Here is a 25,556-nt window from a genome sequence, read left to right as displayed (position 1 = left end):
GATACACTGCTTTATTAGTGTTTGTGTGTTTGCATTTGTTTAGTTCCCAAGTGAAGTGTTGTTCATTCTCCTGGTGTTAGTTTGAAAGGTGAATAAGGGTCTCCTATTGAACCTCTATTGCTGTCAATCTAAAGAGAGAACCACTGCTTGTTTCACTTGGTTCAGTATTATCCTTAGGTTAAAAAAAAATCTACTGAACGGGATAGTGGCTCCACCACTGGTGACTGTACTTTTTAAAAGTTGAAAAATTAAATGTTGGATTATGCTGGTAAGTTTCAGTATCTTTAATAGTGTTGGGAAAGTGGCCAAAACTGCCAAATTTAGCAGAACTAAACATTAACTATTTTTTTTATATTGTCAAAAGCTTATATTTTTCATTTTGAGTTATTGGAAGAAATATTACATGTATTTTAAAACATTTTATCGAATAATATTACATGCCCAGTTACATGCCTAGTCACACCTAGCCACCATTCCACTGTCCTGAGATCAGCCTCTCCGGATTACTGAGACTCCGCCCTCACTCACATGGTGCATATCGGCTAATTACAGTTGTGTATGTGTATATATACTGGGACTCTAGCTCTGTTTCTCTGCGGGATATTGCCACTCTGTGTCTTTATTGAGCGTTATTTATCCTGTGTTTTGGTTTTCTGGATTTTTTCAACTCTGATTTTTGCCTCGTGATTTTTTGTCATTAAAGCTTCTCTGCATTTGCATCCCATTATCTGGTCTGCGTGTTACACCAGTGAAATTATACATTTGCAACAACTGTGCAATTTTTTAAAAATTCCTACCATTTGAATGTCAGCATCATGTTTATTTTTTTTTTTTACAATTTATTTAATAAGCGGTGAAAATAAAGTTTCCAAACATTTGAACAGTAAATCCACATTTTATAGGTCATTTTGTCTTTAAACAAAACACTGATATGTGAAAGTATATGAAAGAACAGAAAGGTAGGTCACGGCTTTATCTCTGAAAGATGGCCTGTCTTTTAACCTTTCGTTCCCTGTCTGTGTTTGCTGTGTGGTTTAATCTCAGGGTTAGCGAGTTCTATCCACTGTGCTTAAAACCTCCCACACCTTTGAACAAGCGTAGCCCTGTATTTACGGTAAAGACTGCGCGCTGGGCGCGTCCCTCCCCTGCAGACTGCCGGGCTTTCGGATGGTTAATATGTCCCTGGTTTGCAGAAGGCCGGAAAGCAGGCTTAAATAAACTTACTCAGAGTAATTTATGGCTCCTCAGGCCCACACTGATTTTTCATCCACTGCCTCACTGAGAACGCCTGCGTCCACCTTTCAGCTGGAAAAGGGTCAGAGCACTTTAGTTCACACCTACTTCTAAACTTCTAAACAAATATCTGAGCACACAGCAGGGGTTAACACCTACAGTGTACGTATGGATGAATTGAATTACAATTTTTTACAGTAATATTTACTATACTTTAAGCTTGAGTTAATTGTAATTAATTGTAAAACGATTTAATTGATTTTTTCTATATCTGCTGCTTTGCACAATCATTTTATTTACAATTTTATAAGTAAATTGATTTGATTTGTCTTCTTTTTCATTTAATTGAACTAAAAGAAAAAGTGCTATAAAATGAACAGTCAACAGTTCAGGTTTCACAGCCTACAAAAACAAGGACAGGTAGTGAATCTTAGTATATCGTCTAACTAAGGTATCTTGGGGAGAATGACTACTAGGTTTATGTTTGAGTAAAATGAACATTGTTGTTTTATTCTATAAACTACAGACAAATTACAAATAAAAATATTGCATTTATACAGCATTTATTTGCAGAAAATGAGAAATAGCTGAATAATGCAAAGAAAACAAGTTAATATTCATACAGTTTTAAGAGTTCAGAAATCAATAATTGGTAGAATAACCCTGGTTTTTAATCACAGTTTTAATGCTGTAGGCATTTTCTCCTCCACCAGTCTTACACACTGCTTTTGGATAACTTTATGCCTTTACTACTGGTGCAAAAAATCAAACAGTTTAGTTTGGTTTGATGTCTTGTGATCATCCATCTTCCTCTTGATTATATTCCAGAGGTTTTTAATTTGGTTAAATCAAAGAAACTCAGATCCAATCCAAGATCCTATTTGAATGTAAATGTGTGTTCTTTTATCAGCATTAATCAGCCCTAACTAAAACTGCTAGAACTGCTTGCTCTTTTTGGCTACGTTTACATTACCAGGCTCAATGTGGCTTTGATCAGATTTTTTCATGGCTGTGTGAATGTGTCAAATCAGATTTGAGTCACTTTCATATGTGGTCCTAAATCAGATACGTATCCGATTCATGGACATGCTTTTACGCATTAGCATTAGCGTTAGCATTAGCGCTACGTGCTTCTTTCTCGTACCCACAACACATCTCTTGGTGCAGCTATAGCTGCAAAAACAGCAAAAGCAAACCACCTGGCCTTTTTTCACCTCCTCGACTCGACCTGAGCATGAACTTCAGAGCAGCTGTTTACTGTTTCTCCACTCCAGCAAAAGATGCTCCACATATGAGCTGCTAACTCATCCATTTCCCTTTATAAAGCTACGAGTCTTTCGTCTCTCAAATATGAGTTTTTTTTTTGTTGTTGGTGAAGAAGGAGACGTTTATACAGGTATCAATGTGCAGCATGTGAGACGGCGTTTCAGGAACAGATTCGTTCACATTACACACAGATAGAGATCACGTACATTTGTGAGTGTGAACTGTCAAGAACCGCATCCTTTGATTCAGGATTTGATATGGAAACTACAACAAATTTCCTGACTACCGATCCACTTTTATATCAGTCTGCAGATCAAACATTTAATAAGTATATGATATAAGGCAGGTTTTATAACACCTCTCTGTTTGCATATTCATTCATGAAGGCCTGAATGTACCTGGCTGTCTTGCAGGGCCGGTTTTATAACAGCTCTCATTAAGGTCAGTGTTACATAACGTCAGAACTCGACGCAATGCAGCTACAGCTTGTTTTCGCTTCTAAGCTAAAGGACTGAACAAGGACTAGGTCAAAATTAGCTTTCTAATTTCTTTTTTTTGTCGATGAATCTAGGTATATGCATACCATATCACTCCAGATATTTGTGATGAAATATCTGCATTTATATGTAATTGTATATATATATATATATATATATATATATATATATATATATATATATATATACTTTATATGTGAGAATTAAGCAGAAGAGTGGAGAAATGTCCTTTGAAAAAAAAATTTAATCTGTGTTTTTTTAATCTGATGGGATCATATCTCATAAAAACTAATGCCATACCATTACAATAGTAGTGTAAAGTAAAGTGACGTGAAGTATTACCTCAGGGTATGGCTTATACAGGGAATGCTGATGCCTGTATAACTTGTGAGGAGATATCTTGTGAGCGATGTTAAACACTGGCCAGCATGCTCATGGCAAGGCAATGTAAATTATTTGAGTTCAAAAATCAGTTAATGATGCATTCAGATTAAGTCACATTTACAGAGGCTTGCAAAAGTGTTTTTTTTTTCTTTTTTACATTTTGCCACCTCAAAAACTTTTTTTTAGTGATAGAGCAACACAAAGTTGCACATCATTGTAAAGTGGAACAATTACCTACCTCAGTAACTGCTGTGATCATGTATGCTTGATATGTTACAGTATGTTACACATCTCTGCACCTTATTCTCACCATACACATTTTATTATAGCGTATCATTACTGCACTGTCCTGTCTGCTAAATTGTCTCGTCTTTTTGTATTTATTGTGTTTATTTTGTAGTGTTATAGTTTTATGTTGCACTATTGTAAACTTTTGCACGTTATGTTTGTCTATTGTATTGTTGTCCCATGTTGCACCATGGTTCCAGGGGAAGGTAATTTTGTTACATTGTGTACCTGTAGAAGCAGATGGATCTGTTGCAACTTCACTGCACAACAAGGTGCCTGGCAATAAAATCACTGATCAAAATCAAAAAATTCAAAATTCAAAAAGAATTTCTAATTTATTAACAATACAAGAATAACCAACGCGTTTTGGCGCTCAGGCCTTCATCAGGGTTAAAAGACAAAAGTTAATAGTATTCCTGCTTTTAAAACACACATGATTACAAAACAACCAATGAGAACATTCCAAATACTAAAGCTCGCATGATCAGCCAATGAGAGGCTGGCAGCTCAATTCCACAGAGGAACCACTTCCACCCAAAACTTCTTAAAAGTCCTTCTGAAATTCATAAACACAGTTAATCATCCATTTTAGGGAAAAAAAATAAAAAAAATTATTTTGCTCAAGAACACACATACAGAGGTAAAAAGGTAAAAAACAAAAAACAAAAAAAAAAAACTAACTGACGATACAGACACATTTCCCCAAATTACCTAAAGAAACTCTTTTAAAGGAAAAAAAAAGAAAAAAGAGGGAAGCCTTCTGGATTTTTTATCTTAAAAGTCTATTTACTGTGTACCTGTACTCAGATTTAATGACAATTAAAGCCTCTTAGCCTCTTAACTTGACTTGAAATAAAATGAAATAAAAATAGTGCATGTTTTTTTAAAAATGTAATCAAATAAAAATCTAAAAAGTCTTTAATCACCTTTAGTCTGAAACATAAAATCTACATACAATCTAGTGCAAAAATCAATTGCCTTCAGAAGTCACTTAATTACTGTGGCTTGCGAAAGTACTCAAACCCCTTGAACTTTTCCACCTTTTTTTCCACCTTACAACCACAAACTTAAATGTATTTTATTGAGATTTTAAGTAATAGGCCAACACAAAGTAGCACAGTATTGTGAAGTTATCAAAAAATGATACACGATTTTCAAAAGGTTAATCAAATAAAAATCTAAAAAAGTATTCTAAATAAATTTCTAAGTAATTTCTAAGTCATTTTCAAATAAAATCCAGAGAAAAAATGTATTGCCTTCAGAAGTCACTCAATTGGTTAATAATAGAGTCCAGCTGTGTGTAATTTAGTCTCAGTATAAATACCCTTCAACAGTTTTAGGTAAGTCCTAAACAAAGTTCTAAACAAACCATAAATCCTAAATAAAGTCCCAAACTATTTAGAATTTAATTTTAAAGGAACCTGTAATGTATTTGACCGTGGCCTCCAGCTCAGCCTGTCCTGGTGATAAGGTTCAGTTCGAGACTGTGCATTTACACCCACTTTTATTAAGCACATTGAAGCGAGTCATTTAACCCCCGGATGAATGCGTCCTCATGAGCTCTGAGCTTTTATCAGGTGGAAAAAGTGAGTTGAGCGTGCTCCTGCGTCTGCTGCTGGAACGTGTGAGCTCGTACAGTGTGGCAAGTGCTGTCCAGAATTAATGTAATTGCTTGTCTGGTGGGGGATGAAGAGTGGAGTCAGTGTTTTATCAAGACTAAAGTCAGTGCAGTTTTGTTTTCCCGCAAAAATTTTACAGCACTTCATGCTTCTTCCCTCTGCTGACAGCTTTTATGGAGATGTGGATTTCATTTTCCAGCAGGACTTGGCACACTGCCCACAAAAAGTACCAATTGGTCTTATTATATAATATTCTAATTTTCTGAGATAGTAATTTTTGGGTTTTCATTGGCTGTAAGCCACAATCATCAACAATAAAATGAATAAACGGTTAGAATAGATCACTCTGCGTGTAATACATCTATATAATATATTGAATTACTGAAATAAAGTAACTTTTCAAAGATATTCAATTTTTTTGAGATGGTCCTGTAGTATTATACTGACCTTTTTGAGTCGCATTACGCATTCAAAAGCACAGTTAGTCGGCAATACACTATGGATCAGTTTCCCAAACAGGGATTAAGCCTAGTCTTGGATTAAACAGCATTTTGCATGGATATTTTTCCATTTTATTGAAAAATAAAGTCTACAACTAATTTTAATCCCAGTCTGGAAAACTGAACCTTAATGTCCGAACATTTCTGGACAACTGCTTACCCATTGTTTATTCTAAAACTCATCTGTGAAGGTTTTGTACTAGATATTTAAACACTGCTGTGAGGATCTGATTGCATTCTTCCACACCAGCACTGATTGGTCAGGTTCTGACGTTGAACGATTTGCTCTCTTTGAATCAAAAACTCCACTTCAGCTCATCACACTTTTACTGAATGTCTGAGTGGTTCTCCATCACTTCAAAGAACACAGTTCCACTACTTGTTGACCCAGAGCCGGGGACTGGAGCCAGTGTTTGGCACTTGGCTTGGTGACCTTGCCATAGCTCTCAAAGTGTGGTCCATGATGTACAGCCAAGGGGATGGAAATGTCTCTTTCTTTTTCTGACCTATTGTAAACTTTGACAGGAGCCAAAAGAAACAAGCTCTTGTTCCAAATGGTTTCTTTTGGTGTTGCTAAGCAGTTTCTACACAGTTTCAGTATCTCAGAATGATTCTATAGGGTCGCAAAGTGGTTTCTGTGGTACCTCAGGTGGTTTTGAAGGTGCAGTAACAAATCTTTTAGTGTTTGTAGATTTCTTTCTTTTGTCGTATACAGTGCAAACATACACTCATTGTCAAAAAAATGGTTTGCAAAAATAGTAAAAAACACTTTTAAAATTATGCCAAATAGGGGAAAAAAATATATAGATTTAGAGTAATTTCAACTGCTGAACATGCAGTGGAAATCTCAGCTGCCCTCTGAATTACCTAAAAAAGAAGAGGTTTTCTTGGAACAAAAGCTGATGTCACAGAACAAATAGCGCTGGTCCTGTAAGAGACTATTTACAGTTTTCAATTTTGCTTCTCACAAAAGGAAAAAATAACAAAAACGTTGTAAAATTTACAAATGTATTTGACGACAAACAATAACAAAGAAACACCAAGCAGTGCATATAATTTATGTGAAATTCTAAAATAACTAGACTGTGCCAGATTATTCTTGTAGATAGCACTTAAATAAACTGGTAACACTTCACTTGGATGGTCCATTTTATGGCCTTGTTGATGCTCAACTGACATTCAACTAACACTGAATTGAATGTCCATTAAATTGAACTTAACCCTATGTTGAATGTAAATGATTCAAAATAGAACCTAACCCTACACCTAACCCTAACCTTAACCCTTAATCAACCCTAAAATCGAACCCTACACCTAACCCTTACCCTAACCCTTGTGTGGTGCTCATATTTTTGTTACTCGTTTACTTTGTTACTTGTATTTAATTCAGCAAAATTAAGCAATTTTACATTAAAATGTTTTACACATGCTTGCTTCACCTAAATTGCAAGCAATATAAACAACTTACATGGTTAATATTTGCCCTTTACCTTTCTTATGTTACATTTCTTTCAAAAAGTGCTACTCTTTTTTTATTAGTTTTTTAATAAAATGTAAAAGAAAATAAATTAAACTCAAGATATGAGTAAAAAATTTGTTTAGTTTAAAATTTACAAGTGAAGCAATGTGTATTAGCCCTTGGCCAAACAGACTGTATGTAATATAAATGTGTGTGTGTGTGTGGGGGGGGGGGGGGGGTGTACAGTGTGTGTTTATCGAAAATGTGTTTTGATATATGTTTCTCACAAAAAAATGAGCCAATGCCAATGAGTTTGAGTTAGAAAAAATATTTTTCTTAGTATCATTTGATGAAAAATGAAAACGGGTCCCACAGACCCGAACACCACACAAGGGTTAACCTTAACCTAAGCTTAAAATCTAAACCTAAACCCAATCCTAAAATATTAAGATAAGTATATGAAGTTTTGATTAGAGTTGAATGTAGGGTTATATTCAATAGAGAATCATTTACTTTCACCTTTTAGTTCATTTGCATTTAATAGACATGTAGTTGAATGTTAGCTGAGCTTTAAAGAGGCCATCAAATGGACCATCCAAGTAAAGTTCTACCAATAAACTATATTTACAAGGTCAAAAAATATGTTTTTACAGTGTAAAAAAGCATCTGCGTCTTGAATGCAAACTTTTGATACCGCAGCAGTATGTGGACGAGCATTGTCCTGCTGAAATGGTTGCAGGACCTCATTAATGGAACCTTGGGCTGTTAAAGTGTCTGTAATGTCTGGCACGACTACCCACCAAGTTTTATTTCTTGTCGTTTGATTCGTTCTGGGTGCTACTACTTTTTTGATGATGAGTGTATTCTCCAATTTGTCCAAATAGTCACCAGTTATTCAAAAAAGGATGTAAGTGGTCTAGACTGCTGCTCTCTTCTCTGTTTTAAACTTTATGAGACAGTGTTTAAACTTTATGGCTCAGTTATACTGGCCACTGTGGAAAGCGCTAATGCGGTTTCTGCTAACGTGTACCAGCCACTGCTACACAGCTCCTGGCGTGCACAGCTGAAATCTTTATTAGCAGTAGCTGTGGGGAGGTTGAGTGTGTGTCTGTGTTTATGTAGTTTGTCTCTGAGGAACTAAGGAACAGGAAACCGGGAGAGGAGCGAGTCCCTCAGCTATCAGCTCACACTTTAGACAAATTGATCGCTACATTAAGGAAGCCATGACCCAGCCTTTAGAGGACCACTGCAAGAAAACACAGCAAAAACCTGGAATACTCATCGCAGGCATGCCAGGACGCTGGACGTTAACTGTTTCAGTACCAAACTCTTGTAGAAATAATAAAAAAAATAGATATAAATTCTGTTTTTAACCCTTGTGTGGTGTTCGGGTCTATGAGACCTGTTTTCATTTTTCAACAAATGATACTAAAAAAATATTTTTTCTAACTCAAACTCATTGGCATTGGCTCATTTTTTGTGAAAAATATATATCAAAACACATTTTCGATAAACACACACTGTACCCCCCCACCCCCCTCTACACATTTATATTACATACAGTATGTTTGGCCAAGGGCTAATAAACATTGCTTCATTTGTAAATTTGAAAGTAAACAAATTTTCTACTCATATCTTGAGTTTAATTCATTTTCTTTTACATTTTATTAAAAAACTAATAAAAAAAAGAGTAGCACTTTTTAAAAGAAATGTAACATAAGAAAGGTAAAGGGCAAATATTAACCAGGTAAGCTGTTTATATTGCTTGCAATTTAGGTGAAGCGAGCATGTGTAAAGCATTTTAATGTAAAATTGCTTAATTTTGCTGAATTAAATACAAGTAACAAAGTAAACGAGTAACAAAAATATGAACACCACACAAGGGTTAACAGTTTATTTAGGAAAGAAATTAATTAGCATTATTACCTGTGTCTACTAGAAATAATGAATTTAATTTAACAAAAATTAAAACAAAGCCACAATAAAACACCCCTATTGTTTAGTAGTTCAGTAGTAGTGCTTTACGGCCCAGGCAAGCTACTTTTTTATTTTAGCATCTTAGCAATGACTTTATTACTGCAGTTCTTCACCTGTCAGACTAACTCTAATTCTTCTCTTCACTGCTGAAACTGAGACTTGGGGATGCAAAAAAGGGGTGGGACATTTGGAGAGCCAAATTGGGAGAAAAATGGGAAAAATCTGAAAAAAAAAATATATATATATATATATATATTATATTCTGTATGTACCTTCATTTTAACACATACAATCTTCACCAACGATTCAAGGATTCAAGGAGATTTTATTGTCATTCGCATCACATGTGGTACATGAGGTGGAACAAAATTGTGATCTCACGATCCAGTTTACACCCAAGAGCTGTTGTTAAAATAGATATATAGATAAAATAAGATAACAAAATATAAGAATACAATAAAATAAAATATTACAAAACAAATAAAGATAAATACACAAAAATATATAAATAAAAAAATAAAAAATAAAAAATTTAAATGATGAGATAATCCTGTGTTAATGCTGTATTAGAGTGATGTTTGTAGATATCAGCCAAAATCAAGCCACACTGAGCAGTAGGGTAATTTGTAACTTGCTCTTACAGCCTATAACCTAAAGCCAGGGAAGAGAGCCTGGATAGAAAGACTCTAAACTGATGAGGAAGCATTTTCTTTGCCATGCCTAAAGATAAGGCATGTAAATACCATAATACCATAATTATACACACACAATTTCAGTGACCAATTAAATTAGTTTATTGTGTATGGAAGTTTGTATGCAAATTAACTAAATTGTGTCTATAAACAAATTAAGCATAAAGCATTGCAAAATATATTGCTCATTTATATGGATTGAAAAATATATAATTAATTAATTAATTTAATTAATTAAATATAATATAATTAATCTGTGTCATACCAGATTGTTTTCTTCTATAAAAACTTTTTTTTTTTCAGTGTAATGAGGTTCAAATCTCTTATTGTTTTCCTCACACATGCTTCTGCTTAAGCAGGGCCTTTTGCCTTATTTAATTCCTTGTTTAACAGTCTTAAAAAGTAGGTCAGTAGCTTATACACCTGATTTTCACCCATGCTGTGCTTTTCTTCTTTTTCTCTGGGGCAATAACAGCTGGAAACCGAGCCAGATATGGACTTCCTTCCATCTTTACATATTTCAGCACGTTTCCTCCTTTGTCCTGCTCTTGGCTCTGGACCATGAAAGTAAGCTGCTTAATTGCACAGGGACATTTTTGATTAGGCCGCCGTGGCTGAGTTTTACAGCCTCCCTCTGCACAGCTCTTTGTCTGGAAAGCAGAAGCAGCCGATACACTGTGTTTACATCTGGCAAACAGACCTCTTCACACACTGATGAGGACAACGAGGAGAAATGGAGGGACTAGGAATCGGGAAAGATGTTGACATCTGCAGAATGTGCACTCTAAATGCATGAACTTACCTGTAGAAGGCCTGTAGAACATCTGGTAGAACATCTGTAGAACATGATGTGATAAAGTTGTCAATAAAATGAAATATAAAAATAGAAAGTAAGAATCATAAAATACTAATCATAAAAAATGTATACTGATTTTTACGTATTTACAGTGTTATAAAAACGTTTGGGCACCCTTGATTTCTTAGAGATTTACAAAGAGTGCAATAATTGTTTAAACAAAATTAGGCAGGTGCATACATTTAAAGTTTCTTCCAGCAAACATATCTAATAACAGGGAAAAGGCAAACGAGAGGTACAAAAAGGCAAAAAGAGACGGCAACCAGGCAATCTATAGAATAGGCAATATAAATATGCAAAAGAATAAATCGAAATAAAAACAGGATGGTAACGGAATAAACAAACTCTGTGACGAACAAACAAGAATGAGGGATATATATATATATATATATATATGTTTTGTATGCAGTGTATGATTTCAGACACCTGTAAAGTAGATCATACCAATCCTTGGTAAGCTCAATGTAACATACAGCTCTGGAAAAAAATAGAGACCACTTCAGTTTCTGAATCAGTTTCTCTAATTTTGCTATTTATAGGTTTAAGTTTGAGTAAAATGAACATTGTTGTTTTATTCTATAAACTACAGACAGCATTTCTACTAAATCACAAATAAAAATATTGTCATTTAGAGCATTTATATGCAGAAAATGAGAAATGGCTGAAATAACAAACAAACAAAAAGGATGCTGAACTTTCAGACCTCAAATAATGCAAAGAAAACATAAAGTTCATATTCATAAAGTTTTAGGAGTTCAGAAATCAATACTTGGTGGAATAACCCTGGTTTTTAATCACAGTTTTTTTCATGCATCTTGGCATCATGTTCTCCTCCACCAGTCTTACACACTGCTTTTGGATATCTTTAAGAAGATGGCTCGTGATCACCCATTACATTACTCTTGATTATATTCCAGAGGTTTTCAATTTGGTAAAATCAAAGAAACTCATCTCATCATTTTTAAGTGATCTCTTAATTTTTTTATTTTTTTTTAGAGCTGTTCATGCCTTCTTAAGGTGGAAGTGTAGTAGTGAAGAGTAGGCATGACCTGCTAACAAGGAGGTGAGTTAAATGGAAGTCTGTACTGTTTCATTTTACATCCTGAATAAAGAAAACCTTAACCCCCTTCATTGTCATAATGTATAATATAACGAATCCTGGTTTTGTGCGCTATAATCAATAGCATTGCTGTTTAATTTCATTCTGTTCTGTTTTTAACTCGTTTCAGCATCTTGGCTGCTTTGCGATTTGACACAGTACTTCATAGTGCTTCAGCTTTAGTTACTCAATACTTAAGCTGTTTTCTTTTCTGACCTGCTACTTTTGTTTGAAGTGTTTTTTTTTTTACTGAAAGGTCTGTTGAGTATAGGTTTACACTACTCTGCATTCAATGATTTCCTTGTAATTCTAGTTCTCAGTCTTAACGGCACCAAAACGCCCCATCAGTCAAAAGCTCAGGCTCCTCCCCTTTACTGTCTGACAATGACGCCTCTTCGACTCCTCAACAGGACTTCAACCCTCAGGCTCTGTCTCCACTGGCTGAACCATCAGACCGATATCCACTTAATTCCCAGTGATTTCCAGGAAATGAACACAGTAATAGCAAGTGAGGAAATGATTAATATTGGAGGTGGGTGGAAAAGGAGGCTGAGTCAGGCTTGTGTCATCATTCTCAATGTTGTAATATGATAATATTTACATTTTCGTGAGAGATGACAGCCTGTGGGGCTTGGATTGGTGTCATGTCTCTATGCCTGGGAGAAAGAGTATGTGTGTTAGTTTGAGAAAATGTATGAGTGTGTGTGTGTGAGTGTGTGTGAGGGTCTGTATAAATGAGTGTGAGTGTATATGAGTGTTGCCTCAAACCATATGGCTAACTCTCAGACAATTCCAGGCCCACACAGTATTGACTAAACACAGGAATATGAAGCCGCCTGGCTCAGGGACCTGATTTGTCATCGTTCTTACCACAGCTGTTAGTGCAGGCCATGTAGCGCTACGGCTAGTTTTAGCATATCAGACTAAATTGTTGGGGAGAGGAATGTAATCACACTTGAATAGGCAACTTTAGACATAGCAAGTTTGTGTAGACTCATTTATAGGTTGTGCGTATGATGGTCGTTGTTGCATTACTTTACATTGCAACATTCTGATTCATCATCATTTTTACCGTTACTCTTAGTTCTAGCCAATTCCCATTACAGCTAATTGGTGTTTAGTGCAATCTTGAGTTGCATTCTGCTAATTCAGAATTAGAACCACTTATAGTCTTCGCAAAGCAATGATGCAATACTATCTATTTAACTTCTGCTTTAAACTATGGCTTAGAACATACAAACTAGTGATTAGAGGAAGTGAGCACATACCTGGAATGGTGAGCAGGTACCTCAGGTCCAGGGAGAACAAATGTGGCTTAGGTTCTTTACTTAAAGAAGAAGTCCGGTGTAAAATTGACTGTTTATAAAGAGTACTAACCTTTGTTGAATAGCCCAACTCCATTCTTCTGCAGCTTTCCGAGTAATTTTTTCCAGTCATTTTTTGCAGTTTGTCCAAACATGCTTTAGAATGAATGATATGTAAAAGGTGATTTATCTGCAGGGGCAAAATATGCCCCATATCATCCATTCTAAAGCATGTTTGGACAATGTGCAAATAATAACTGGATCTTGAAAACCTGCGGGAGAGCAGAGGTGGGCTATTCAACAAAGGTATTCAACTCCTTTTTCATGTTTTACTACATCTGAAGTTACCCAGATTACACAGGAATATTTTCCTATCCTAATCACTTTTGATTTCCTGTCATGTATTTGTTCGCGCTGTTACAGCATGCTGCAGGACAGGGTGGACAGTAACAGGGTGAACAATTTTGTGTAATTTTTTTCGTTTGGAAAAAAAAAAACATGGATGACCTAGAGTTGCAGACATGTTAAATTGTTTATAGTGATTTTATTCAGTTTCAAACATACATTTTGATTTTTCAATTTATTTTCTTTACCTTACATTTTTAAAATGCTCTCCTATTTTCTTCTCAATTTACACGGCCAATTACCCAACCCACTCATTAGGACTCCCCCCATCAGTAGAGATGCCCCAACACACCAGGAGGGTGAAGACTAGCACACAGCTCCTCTGATACATGTGAAGTCAGACTCTGCCTCTTTTCCAACTGCTGCTGATGCAACATTACCAAGTAGCATCACAGCGTTAACGCTCGGAGGAAAGCATCAATACATCAGCTCAGAGACGACTTGGGCTGATCGACATCATCCTAGGAGTGATGAGGGGAAAGACCGCTATCTACTGTACCCACCCAGAGAGTGCTCTCTCAGGGCTCCCTGAGCTGATGGCAAGCTACATGAACAGGATTCGAACCAGTGATCTCCTGATCATAGTGGCAGCGCTTAACCTGCTGGACCACTTGGAGCCCTATTTACCTTGAAATTTTACCCAAGAATCTTTGATGGCCAAAAGGCATAGTATTTTAATAATGAGCCTGGCAATATTTTCTCACTTCCTATATGATTACCATACTAGAAATAGAATTTTATTTATAGTGTGTGTACATACTATTTTTTACACACTGTTTTTGTTCACTGTTTTATTTGTGAACAAGTCAAGCCAAATCCTTCTACAATAATTCACGCACAGTCCAGCCTGTGCATGCTAATATATTTGCATGCTAATATATTTGCACGCTGATGACTCCTTGCTCAGCAGGCACGTGAGTAAATTGCGATTGCGGGTTGCCAGTTAAACACTGCATGCTGTTTTCGCCCCTCTTGGACGAGGAAACTCCTCGGTAGCGTGCTGGCCTTATCTTGAGGTTAGAACTTTGACCTTGCTGTTGGGATTGGCTGGAGTGAGATTACATCAGCAGGTGGAGGTTTGCAACCTGGTGACCTCTGCAGGCGGTGATTCACTCCTCACAGCGTCGGACACACCCTTTCTCCTGAACGCGGGCGACGCTGAGTGCCAGCCTGTCCGACGTGTTGCAGCGTTTTGAGAAATTCCCTTAGGTTCAGGGTAGGCTCTGAAATAACAGGCTGCTGATTACGGGGCAGGGGAAGTTCAGCTGTGTTCTGCTGTTCTCTGGAAGTCTGCTCATATTTTGAGTGATGTGATCAAAGTCAGTAGACACTGTCTGAGCTTCTAACAAAAGAATTTTAAACGGATGTGGTGAATCCAGCTAAGCACCAGCTGCTACAACTTTATAACAACTTTGATGGTTCTTGTACAGCAAGTCTATGAAGCATGTTTTTTTGAGCACTGGTTTAATTTACTGTGTTCACATTTGTAAATGAACACTGTATTAACACTTATTTTATTTCCTGAAAAAACTCAGTGGAAATACAATAAATAAATTCACTAAGTGTGTTTTAAGGGTATGCATTAAATAAAATATTGTTTAGGATCTTTTACTGACCTAATTTACTAGAATTCACAGCAGTGTTGCTGGAATATAGGTGTTGCTAGGTGGTTGTTAAGGCGTTGGTATGTAGTTGCTAAGATGTACCTGTGGTGTTGATGTTGGTTACTAAGTGGTTGTTACGGTGGTGCTAGGTAGATACTAGCTGATTTGTAAGTTCCTATAGTGTTGCTAGGTGGATGTTAAAGTGTTGCTAAGTAGTTGCTACAGTGTTGCTATGTTGTTGCTAAGACGTTGCCATGGTGTGGATGTAGGTTAATAAAGTGTTGCTAAGTGGTTCGTAAGGTGTTGCTAGGTAGTTACTAGCTGATTTGTAAATTCCTACAATTTTGCAAGGTCGTTGTCAAGGAATTGCTAGGTAGTTGCTAAGAGGTTGTTGCTGTGGTGTGGATGTTGGTCACTAAAGTATTACTAAGTGGTTGCTACAGTGTTGCTGGGTAGTTGCTATGATGTTGCCATGGTGTGGATGTTGGTTAATAAAGTGTTGCTAAGTGGTTTGTAAGGTGTTGCTAGATAGTTGCTAGCTGATTAGTAAATTCCTACAATTTTGCTAGGTGGTTATCAAGGGGTTGCTAGGTAGTTGCTAAGAGGTTGTTGCTGTGGTGTGAATGTTGGTCACTAAAGTATTACTAAGTGATAGTTACTAGCTGATTTGTAAATTCCTACAATTTTCTAGGTGGTTGTCAAGGGGTTGCTAAGTAGTTGCCAAGAGTTTGTTGCTGTGATGTTGATGTTTGTCGGTTATGTTGCTAAGTATTTGTTACAGTGTTGCTAGGTAGTTGCTAAGAGGTTGTTGCTGTGGTGTGGATGTTGGTCAATAAAGTGTTGTTAAGTGGTTCTAACAGTGTTGCTAGGTCGTTGCTTAAAGGTTGTTGCTGTGGTGTGGATGTTGGTTACTAAAGTGTTGCTAAGTGGTTCTAACAGTGTTGCTAGATAATTACTATATGATTTGTAAGTACCTACAGTATAGTTGTTAAGGTGTTGCTGGGTAGTTGCTAAGAGATAGTTGCTATGGTGTAGATCCTAAAGTTGGATGTTATGGTGTTGCTAGGTAGTTAGACGCTGATTTGTAAATTCCTACATTATTGCTAGGTGGTTGTTAAGGTGTTGCTGTGGTATGGATGTTGTTACTAGCGGATTTGTAAGTACCTATGGTGTTGTTTGGTGGTTGTTATGGTGCTGCTAGCTAGTTACCATTCTAATTTGTTATTTTTTGATTGTGTTGCTTTAAAATAGGTTAAAATATAGTAAAAAATAGGCCTAAACCGGTTCAGTTGTATTACTTTTGACCTCTGGGCCAACAGCACCTGGATTTGGATGAAACAGTTATTTATTAGGATCTGAAAAGGTACAGCTGTGACACGTTGCCACATACAAAAAAAATCAGGCATGGAAACAGCAAATAGTTTGTTTTATAGTTTTACTGATAAGCCAAAACAAACAATAAATATGATAAATGAACACTTTAGAATAGTTTGCTCTATGTAACCACTGTTTGTCTCTATTGTTTTTCTTTCTCAACTTTCGCAACGTGCTCTGGAACACTTTTAAATACTTATTTGTACATATATTTATCTTCTTATCTGCTTGTCCTGGTCAGGGTCACAGGTGATTCAGAGCCTACCCGGAATCAGGAATACCCCTTTACCTTCTTATCTGACTGTTCCAGGTCTGAAGCCTGTCTGGAAAACAGTTTACTGAAGTGATCTGACCAGAAAGAATAAATATAAAATAAAATTGATTAGGAAAATGTTGTCTATTTAGTAGTGTAGGGGAACTCATTAAATCAAACCCAGATAGCAGACCATTCAAAGACAAATACAGTTAAATAAGTTAAAATTTGTACAGGTTGTTCAAGTGTTGCTAGGTAGTTAGTAGGCTAAGTTCTTGATCTTTTGATGTTTTTTTCTGTGTTGTTAGCTAGTTTTTAGCTTATTCGTAAGTTTCTAAAGTGTTGTTAGGTGGTTGTTTAGGTGTTGGGAGGTGGTTACTAGCTTATTTGTAAGCTAACTAACTATCTAGCTAACTAACGATCTAAACGAACATCCCCACTAGCCACTATCCAGCAACAGACCACATCAATAAAAACATGAGCTTTTGCTGTTTTCTCACTGGTTCCGTCATAATAAACCATAGTAATGTCTACAGCTAAAGCTACAGCTAGCAACTAGCTTGCCTCTCGGAACTACCCTGCCTCTCGCTCTCTGCTGGGGGCAAGTCTCTAGTATTTCTCTAGTAAAGCCCAATCCCATTTCAATTTCAATCCCCTTGGCCCTACCACCTACCCCTACCCCTTCTTTTCGAGCGTAACCCTTCCTATTGGAACAGAGTTACACCGGGAAGGGTTGAAATCCTCCCCCTAAAAATTGGGAAACCCTTCAAGCACCTGATACGTCGTCAGGAGCGCTAAAGTTCAGTAAACGGTTAACTAGTTAACTGTAGGGGTTTATTTTATTGTTATTGTCTTCAGAAAGGGGGGGGGGGGGTAGAAATGCATTAATATTGTCCATTCCCCAATTCGTCTGTGATAAGGGGGCTGAAATTAGCTTTGATTAGCTTTATTTTATTTTATTTTTCCCTTCCGTTCCTTAAATGCTGCAGCCCCTGCCGTCTGCTGCACTATTTAAGGTGGAACAGGAAAGTTAGATAAGCTAGCTACTGACACAACTACTAGCGATCATGTTTATGCTTGTTATGAAGAATTTGGCCATAAAACATTAAAACTACACATTAAACTATGGTAAAATAGTGCTGATCATCACTTTTAACAAAGAAAATACGTAAATTTTTGTTTTTTTTATTTGGTTGCTTGTTCCACTGTCTTACCAGTGATTCTCATAACCCTCGGTTTAAAGTGTTACAAGCCCTATCTCTTCCCCTAACCTACCCCTCCAGCTTTACCAGAACCGGGACACCCCTACCCCTTGGTGTGCATGCGCAAAATAGAGGGCTAGGGGTAAGTGGTAGGGCCAAGGGGTGAAATGGGATTGGGCCTTGACTCTTGCGATGCCTGAGACTTGTTGTGAGCTGGTGGGCGCGGACTGAGAGCTACTGAACTTGCAAGCATGGTTCTTTCAAGCATGGGCGGCAAAGAGAACATTTTTCATCCTGTAATAACTCATTAAATCTAAAAAAAGAAATTTGGACAGTGTCCTTTTGAGATGTTAGTTGATAGGGTGGTGCTAGGCAGCTGCTAAGATGTTGCTTTGACATTGATGTTGGTTGCTAAGCTGTTGCTTAGTGGTTGTTAAGGTGTTGCTAGCTAATATGTTCATTTTTATGGTGTTAGTTGCTAGGTGGTTTCTAAGGTTGCTTTCAGTTTTTCAGCTTGAAAACCTAATGCATATATGGGCTAAAGCAGTGTATATGGGCTTCACAATGCACCGGCACTTCAATTCTTCATACATAAGAATTCTGCCACTGAAGTGAAACGCTGAGCGCTGTGTTATGGTTAGATGATGAAATGCAGGCTTGAGACTGTGGTGTTCTGCTTTCACTCTTGGATCCAGGTATCTTCTCTAGAATAGTGCCCTGCCCACCTGAGTGTGCTGCCTGCCTGTATGCCTGTAAGCCTGACTTTATAAGGCACTTCCTCCTGAATGTTTATGTGTGTGTGTGTGTGTGTGTGTGTGTTTGTGTAGTGACATCATATCAGGAGTGTAAGTGTGTGTGTGTATGTGTGTGTGTGTGTGGCAGGCGGCTGGCCGGAGAGCAAGGGGGCGGGGTTTAGTGCCAGAGGAAAGTTCATGGCCGGGTTTCTTTCAACGCTGGGCAATTTTGAGCTTGCATCAGACATGCAAACCTTTTTATTTTTTTTAGCTGATTAGCTATTGAAGTGAAGCGGAATAAAGGCACCATTGTAGTGCTTTTATGTTGCACCCATATTGCTGACACAGATCTGACACAGATCAAATATACTGTACTTAAACCTATCGGCACCAAGGCAGGTGTGTACCAGAGGGGTCTAAAGCCTCCAAGGCAGCATCTAGACCACTTTGAGACATGCTTACTTCATGTATATTCATGATGACTCATGATATATTATGTGCATGAATAAACCCTTGTGTGGTGTTCATATTTTTGTCACTCGTTTACTTTGTTTTTACATTAAAATGCTTTACACAGGCTCGCTTCACCTAAATTGCAAGCAATATAAACAGCTTACATGGTTAATATTTGCCCTTTACCTTTCTTATGTTACATTTCTTTTAAAAAGTGCTACTCTTTTTTTTATTAGTTTTTTAATAAAATGTAAAAGAAAATGAATTAAACTCAAGATATGAGTAGAAAATTTGTTTAGTTTCAAATTTACAAATGAAGCAATGTTTATTAGCACTTGGCCAAACATACTGTATGTAATATAAATGTGTAGGGGGGGGGGGGGGTGTACAGTGTGTGTTTATTGAAAATGTGTTTTGATATATGTTTTTCACAAAAAATGAGCCAATGCCAATGAGTTTGAGTTAGAAAAAATATTTTTTTAGTATCATTTGATGAAAAATGAAAACGGGTCCCACAGACCCGAACACCACACAAGAGTTAATGATTACTCACTCATGAAATACTGCATGAATTCATGCCATTTCATGTACCCTTATTGTAAGGTATTACCAGAAGAACTAACTGTAGTGGAGTTGGGAATATTGTTGAACGCAACCAGTGGCGTCAATCCTCACAGCAATACACACTCCCAAATCTAGTAGAAAACATCCCCTGTACAGTAGAGTTACCCCAACAAAAGCAGGACAAACTCTTTTTAATATTCTTGATTTTAATAAAATGAAATTTAACAAAAAATGCACGTGTCTCAACAGGTGTCCTTTTGTCCTTATGGTTTATGCATGTTTAACATGCATGCACATTTGTATGCATTTGCATGCTAAGACAAAAAAAAACATGCATGCATGCATGCATGCAGACTCAGGTGCATGCACATGCACATGCACGCGCACCATAACACACCCTTATGCACACAAATGCACTCACACATGACCATGCTGCATACTTGCATGCCCTGTGCGCTCAATGCACAGTCATCGCAAACAATCACGTACACAGCGAGAGAGCACGCACGTTCACCTCTACCGCAGCGCTCTGCAAACACGGCAGCCGGGGGCCGACAGACCCTCCGTTCTCCCCCGCTGGCTGCTCCACAACTGGCCCAAGGAATGCCAGAAATGTGCTTGAAATTATAAAAGGGGATTAGCGAGAGGCCTGCCCCATCAGCGGCCAAATATCTAATGATAAGCCTTCGGGGGGCCAAGGCCAGGCGCAGGGATTTACAGCATCGTAACACAGGCTCATTTTGTTCTCGCAGTTCTCCCATTCCTCAGCCTCTGTTTGCTTTAGCTGTGGGTGCTGTTTTATGTGGGGCATTGTGACTGTATCCTTGTGCGGCGCTCACCTCATGTAGCTGGTTTGTTTGGTTTTTGCGCGACAGGCCTCCCGCGACTGCTGCTGCCAGAGGGTTTGAGTTGTTTGAGCTCTGAGCTGGCCATTTCATAAACATTAACTGCGCGGCTGTGATGAATCATTTATTTGACATAGTACTGTAATCAGAACCACGGAAACACTGTGCAGATATTGCCATTCGTCTAGCTTTGAGTAAATGCACCTTAGTAGGAGAGAACAGGGTGGGTTGGCACAACCTCTCGCATAAAAAAAAAAAAAAAACAACAACTGAACTCTGGATCAGCTTTCATTCATTGTTTTAAAAAGATAATTATGATTTTAGTTGTAAACCCTTTCAGAACTGAATAATCTCTAGTGATGGAAAAAAATTAAACATGTTTTTTTTTCTGTCTGTAATGCACAGAAAAGAAGACTCTTCTATTTTAAAGTCTATATGGCAAATAAATTTAATTAACTATTTTTTTATATTTATATATATATTTTTTTTATTTACATTGAATTAGAGGCATGTGTGTAATATTTTAGATCTTATATTGACCTTTTTATTTCACCCCCCCCCCCCACATTTATCATATAAAAGATTAGTTTATCCACACATTTATACACTTACCACTGAAATTCCATTCCGGGATTTCTGGGTTGCCTAAAACAACTAATCACATGCAAGTGAAATGAATGGTCAGTGCAGTCAGACTGTAAATAGTCCTGTAAAGACTAGTAGCTCTCCAGCCCAGAGGGTTGTTGAACCCAATTGCAGAACAGTTGATCTCAAAGCAGGTAAACGCAAGAAGAAAAAAAAAACACACCGCTCCTCACACAGGATTAAACCCGTGTCATCAGGGTCATGGGGTCAGCCCAGGCTAGTAAATTGGGACAGGGTCAAGAAAAAAACGCCCTTATAAGGAGATTGGGAGCCCAAGAACGGGCCGAAAAAAGAGAACGGGTGGAAACTAAAGTCACGCCAAGTGCATAGAAGCCTATTTCTTTTTTCTATTATCATTCATTATAGTTCAGACTCTGCAGATCCTGTCTTACATGGAAGACAGGGAGGAGCCAATGAGCCTTCAGCATCTGAAAGACATCTTTGGAGTCTATAGCAGAACTTATGCTGCGCTTTCATTGATGGTAGTAAATTGTGTCACATTCATTTCATTATTGTAAAACAGACTGATAAATATATAGACTAGTTGGCACAAGAATTGGCACAGGACTCTATACTCTGAAAATGTATAAACACAATGTTTAGCACATTTTAAGCCCACTTTTAATAAACACAATCATACATCCCAGTTCAGGAGACATCAAACATGTCCCGTACATCTGATGAGAAGCTACCGGATGATATGGGCTCCATCTAGCAAACAGACAGGCGATAAAGCATGTCTCCGTGTGTTTGTTGGCTTCGCTCGCTTATCAGTCCCGGAGCCATCTCCACGTCTGCCTCCCACTCCCACTCTCCCTGCCCTTTTCCTCAGGCTGCAGCCGTCTTCAAACGGGTCCTCTTTTTTGTGTAGTTCCAGCTGTTGCTCTGGAACATCACTCTGTAAAATCTTCAAACAAGGCCTTTGTCTGTGGTGCATTTTTCCCTCAAAGGCTTTGGACGCTCCCAGGTTCTGCTAGGGGTGTTTAAATGAGTTACTCTGTCTAGGATCGTCTAGGATACTCTGAGATACTCCAGGATAATTCTTCTAACCAAAGGCTCAGAGTGGTTAGCCACCGTGGCGCCTCCAGTCACTATGAAGACAGGGTTGTTAAGCTAAAGAGAAGGGAGGTAAAGTGTTAATTAAGGGCCTTTGTTTGACTCATATCTGGTAAATCTGGCTTAAACTGAGGACATTTAGGGGTAGATTTAAGAAAATCTCAAGGATAGGCAACTTTTGGCAAACTTGGTAATGAACTAACATCACATGGGCTACTTGATAGCACAGCAAAAATACCTCAAGATTCCAGAAACATGTTAGGTCTTAGGGTTCCACACTGTAAGCCCAGATAAGCTGAATTTGCTTAAAAGTTTTGAGCTTAGAAAGTTAATGAACTGGTAAAAAAATCTTAAGTTAGCATAACTCATAGACTGTGTATAGCTGGACAGAGCATCGTCTCTCAAAAGTGAAGCCACCACAGGTCGGGCGCCCCCTGCTGTTCGGTTGCAGAAAGCTGCGTAACCCCACCCATCCCCATAGGTTTCAATGGCAAAACAAACAATTTTCAATCACGTTTTTTTCTAATATACTGTAATTTTACCTCCATTATTTAAATGCAGCAGCTAGTGTAACCTCTGCTTATATTGTCAAATTTTTATATCCCCACAGAATTCGGTTTTTAAAACGTTATTCAGCTCTATTCAAAAAAGGTGTGGTTATGGTAAAAGGGCTGGTTATGGGCGGGACCAATAACAGACCGTCAGCTCTGCTCCGCTCTGCAGCCTGTGACCTCGAGGCAGCCCTCAGGGGCGGGTTTATTTAAATGAGTAGGCTGTCTCTCCACAGTCTTTCTCCCTCCTCTAGTCTCTACTGGGCAGACTCGGGTATCAGGATCGAAAACATGGCGGAACATTTTTGCTTCATTTTCATTAAATGAATGGGAACGGCAACACGGCGTCCATCTTTTTTTACAGTCTCTTGCGTAACTTAAAACATCAACTTATTACAAGTTGATTTCACTTTTTTATTTTTTTATACAGTAAGACCATATAAGTTGAGTTTACTTAACTTTTTTAAAGCAACCGGTTTGTTTAATTTTTTGCTTATTTTTATGTAATGGAGAATGAAAACTTGAGTTAGCATAAATTAAAACATCAAGTTACAACTAATTACAACTAAAAGGGAAGTTGATTTAAGTTTTTTTTTTTTAATATCAATTCATTTGCCCAAACATTTTACTTAGCATCTTGTGTTCCAAATAAATAAATATGTTGATTTTTTCTTACTTTTCTTTTTAATTACATTTTACAAAAATATTTAATTTATAAGAATTCACACTGTAAACCTGGAAAAAAAGTGAGTTTAGAGGCCAGAGACAGTTAATCATACTATATGATCTACAAGTTTACCAAAGGAGGAATGACTACACACTGATGGTGAGTGTCAGAAACTGGAGGACACACCCAATATGCAAATAGCAATGCAATTTATTTAATGCAATTTATCCCAACAGACTAAATTCAGTTATTATAAGTTGACTCAACTCAAAGCAAAATGTCGGAGTGCAATACTATTTGAAAAGAAAGATAAAGGTTACCAGGAATACAATAAATGATTGCAAATTCACACTGATATGGTCAACTTTTATTTTAACTGTTATATTTATTGAACTACACATATAGAAGTAGTGTATAAAACACATGTATCATATGTGGAATGCAACATGCAAGACATCATCTACAGCATGGAGCTGTAGAAGTTCCTAATGGTGTCCTGCAACTAATTCATCCCATGCATTTTGAATATTCACACAGTGCAATGCATGCAACCTTTGCAGTTTGGGTGGAGTGTAGATAGCCAACCAATAGCATGCTACTTTTCGAGGATAGGCCAGGTAAAATGGCACCACTATGTGGACAAGCATTGTGCTGTTGGAATAGCGAATACCCCGTATTGTGTGTGTTTAAAAAAGACATGGACGCTGGATGCAGGACCTCATTGACACAACATTGTGCTGTTAAGTTGTATTTACCATTTAACCATCTGGTTACCATCTGGTGATCATCTAAATGCAACAGTCTGATAACTATTATTCTAAAACTATGTGTAGCTGCAGGTTCTTCATTCCAACCAAACAAAAGACCACCAGATCAGTTGTTTGGTCTTAAGCTTTTGTAGCCCATCCACCTCAAGTTTGGACATGTTGTTGAGCATTCCAAGATACATTTTTGCACACGACAATTACATAGAGCGGTTATCAGAGTTTCCATAGGCTTTCTGTCACTTCAACCAGTCTGATCGTTCTCTGATGGCCTCTCCCTTCCTTCAGAAAACATCAGCACTGGGTAATTTTCCTCATTGCGCCTTTCTGGGTGAACTGTAGAATCTGTGTGCTGAAAATCTCAGGAGATTAGAAGTTCTAGAAATAACAAAACCAGTCCATCTGGCATCATCAATCATGTCACCCTCAAAATCACTGAGATCACATTTTCCCCCATTCTGATGGTTGATGTGAACAATCAGATATTTCTATGAGCGAGTAGATGTACAGATGTTTTGCTTAGGTAATATGCAGATCTCCCCACCTCTGTAATCTCTTGATTTATTTTGCGAAATCCATCATACTGAAGTTGTGTCACTCTGTCATTGGCAGAACACTGTTGTGTCAAAGTACAAACAGTGCAAAAAGTACAACATGATCCTTCAGGTCCAGCTGTGTCCTTTAGAAATAGGGGGAAACAACAGCAAAGAATCATAGTACAAATATCCAATGGTTATATAACAAGGAGAAATTGCTATAGATATTGCTTAGATATCTATCTATCTATCTATCTATCTATCTATCTATCTATCTATCTATCTATCTATCTATCTATCTATCTATCTATCTATCTATCTATCTATCTATCTATCACTCTATTTAAGAATAGATGAGGATTTTGCAAATTACAGAACAGAACACAGACTTTAATGGTATTGACACAAATTGCACTTTAGAAAGGGACTATAATGCTCGGGCCCCTAAACTTGCAACAGGGAATTCAGTGGTTGATGTGAACAATCAGATATTTCTATGAACAAGTAGATGTACAGATGTTTTGCTTAGATAGTACGCAGATCTCCCCACCTTTGTAATCTCTTGATTTATTTTGAGAAGTCCATCATACTGAAGTTGTGTTACACTGTCATTAGCTAAACAAGCAAAAAGTACAACGTGATCTTTCAGGTCCAACTTTGTCCTTTAGAAATGGGGGGAACAACTGCAAAGGAGCACAGTACAAATATCTATTTATCCATCCATCCATC

The 25,556-nt window shown here is 37.4% G+C and overlaps 1 protein-coding gene across 1 annotated transcript in view; it reads left to right on the top strand.

The window, feature by feature from the left end:
• Window positions 1-25,556, top strand: part of mmel1 (membrane metallo-endopeptidase-like 1) — a 230,362-nt gene that overhangs the window by 191,005 nt on the left and 13,801 nt on the right. The gene's annotated exons all lie outside the window — the stretch shown is intronic.

The sequence above is a fragment of the Astyanax mexicanus genome, chromosome 24 (assembly GCF_023375975.1).
Source record: "Astyanax mexicanus isolate ESR-SI-001 chromosome 24, AstMex3_surface, whole genome shotgun sequence".
In the NCBI taxonomy this organism is placed as follows: Eukaryota; Metazoa; Chordata; class Actinopteri; order Characiformes; family Acestrorhamphidae; genus Astyanax; species Astyanax mexicanus.
Note: the sequence above shows the minus strand (reverse complement) of the source record. Positions and strands in the feature narration are given on the sequence as shown.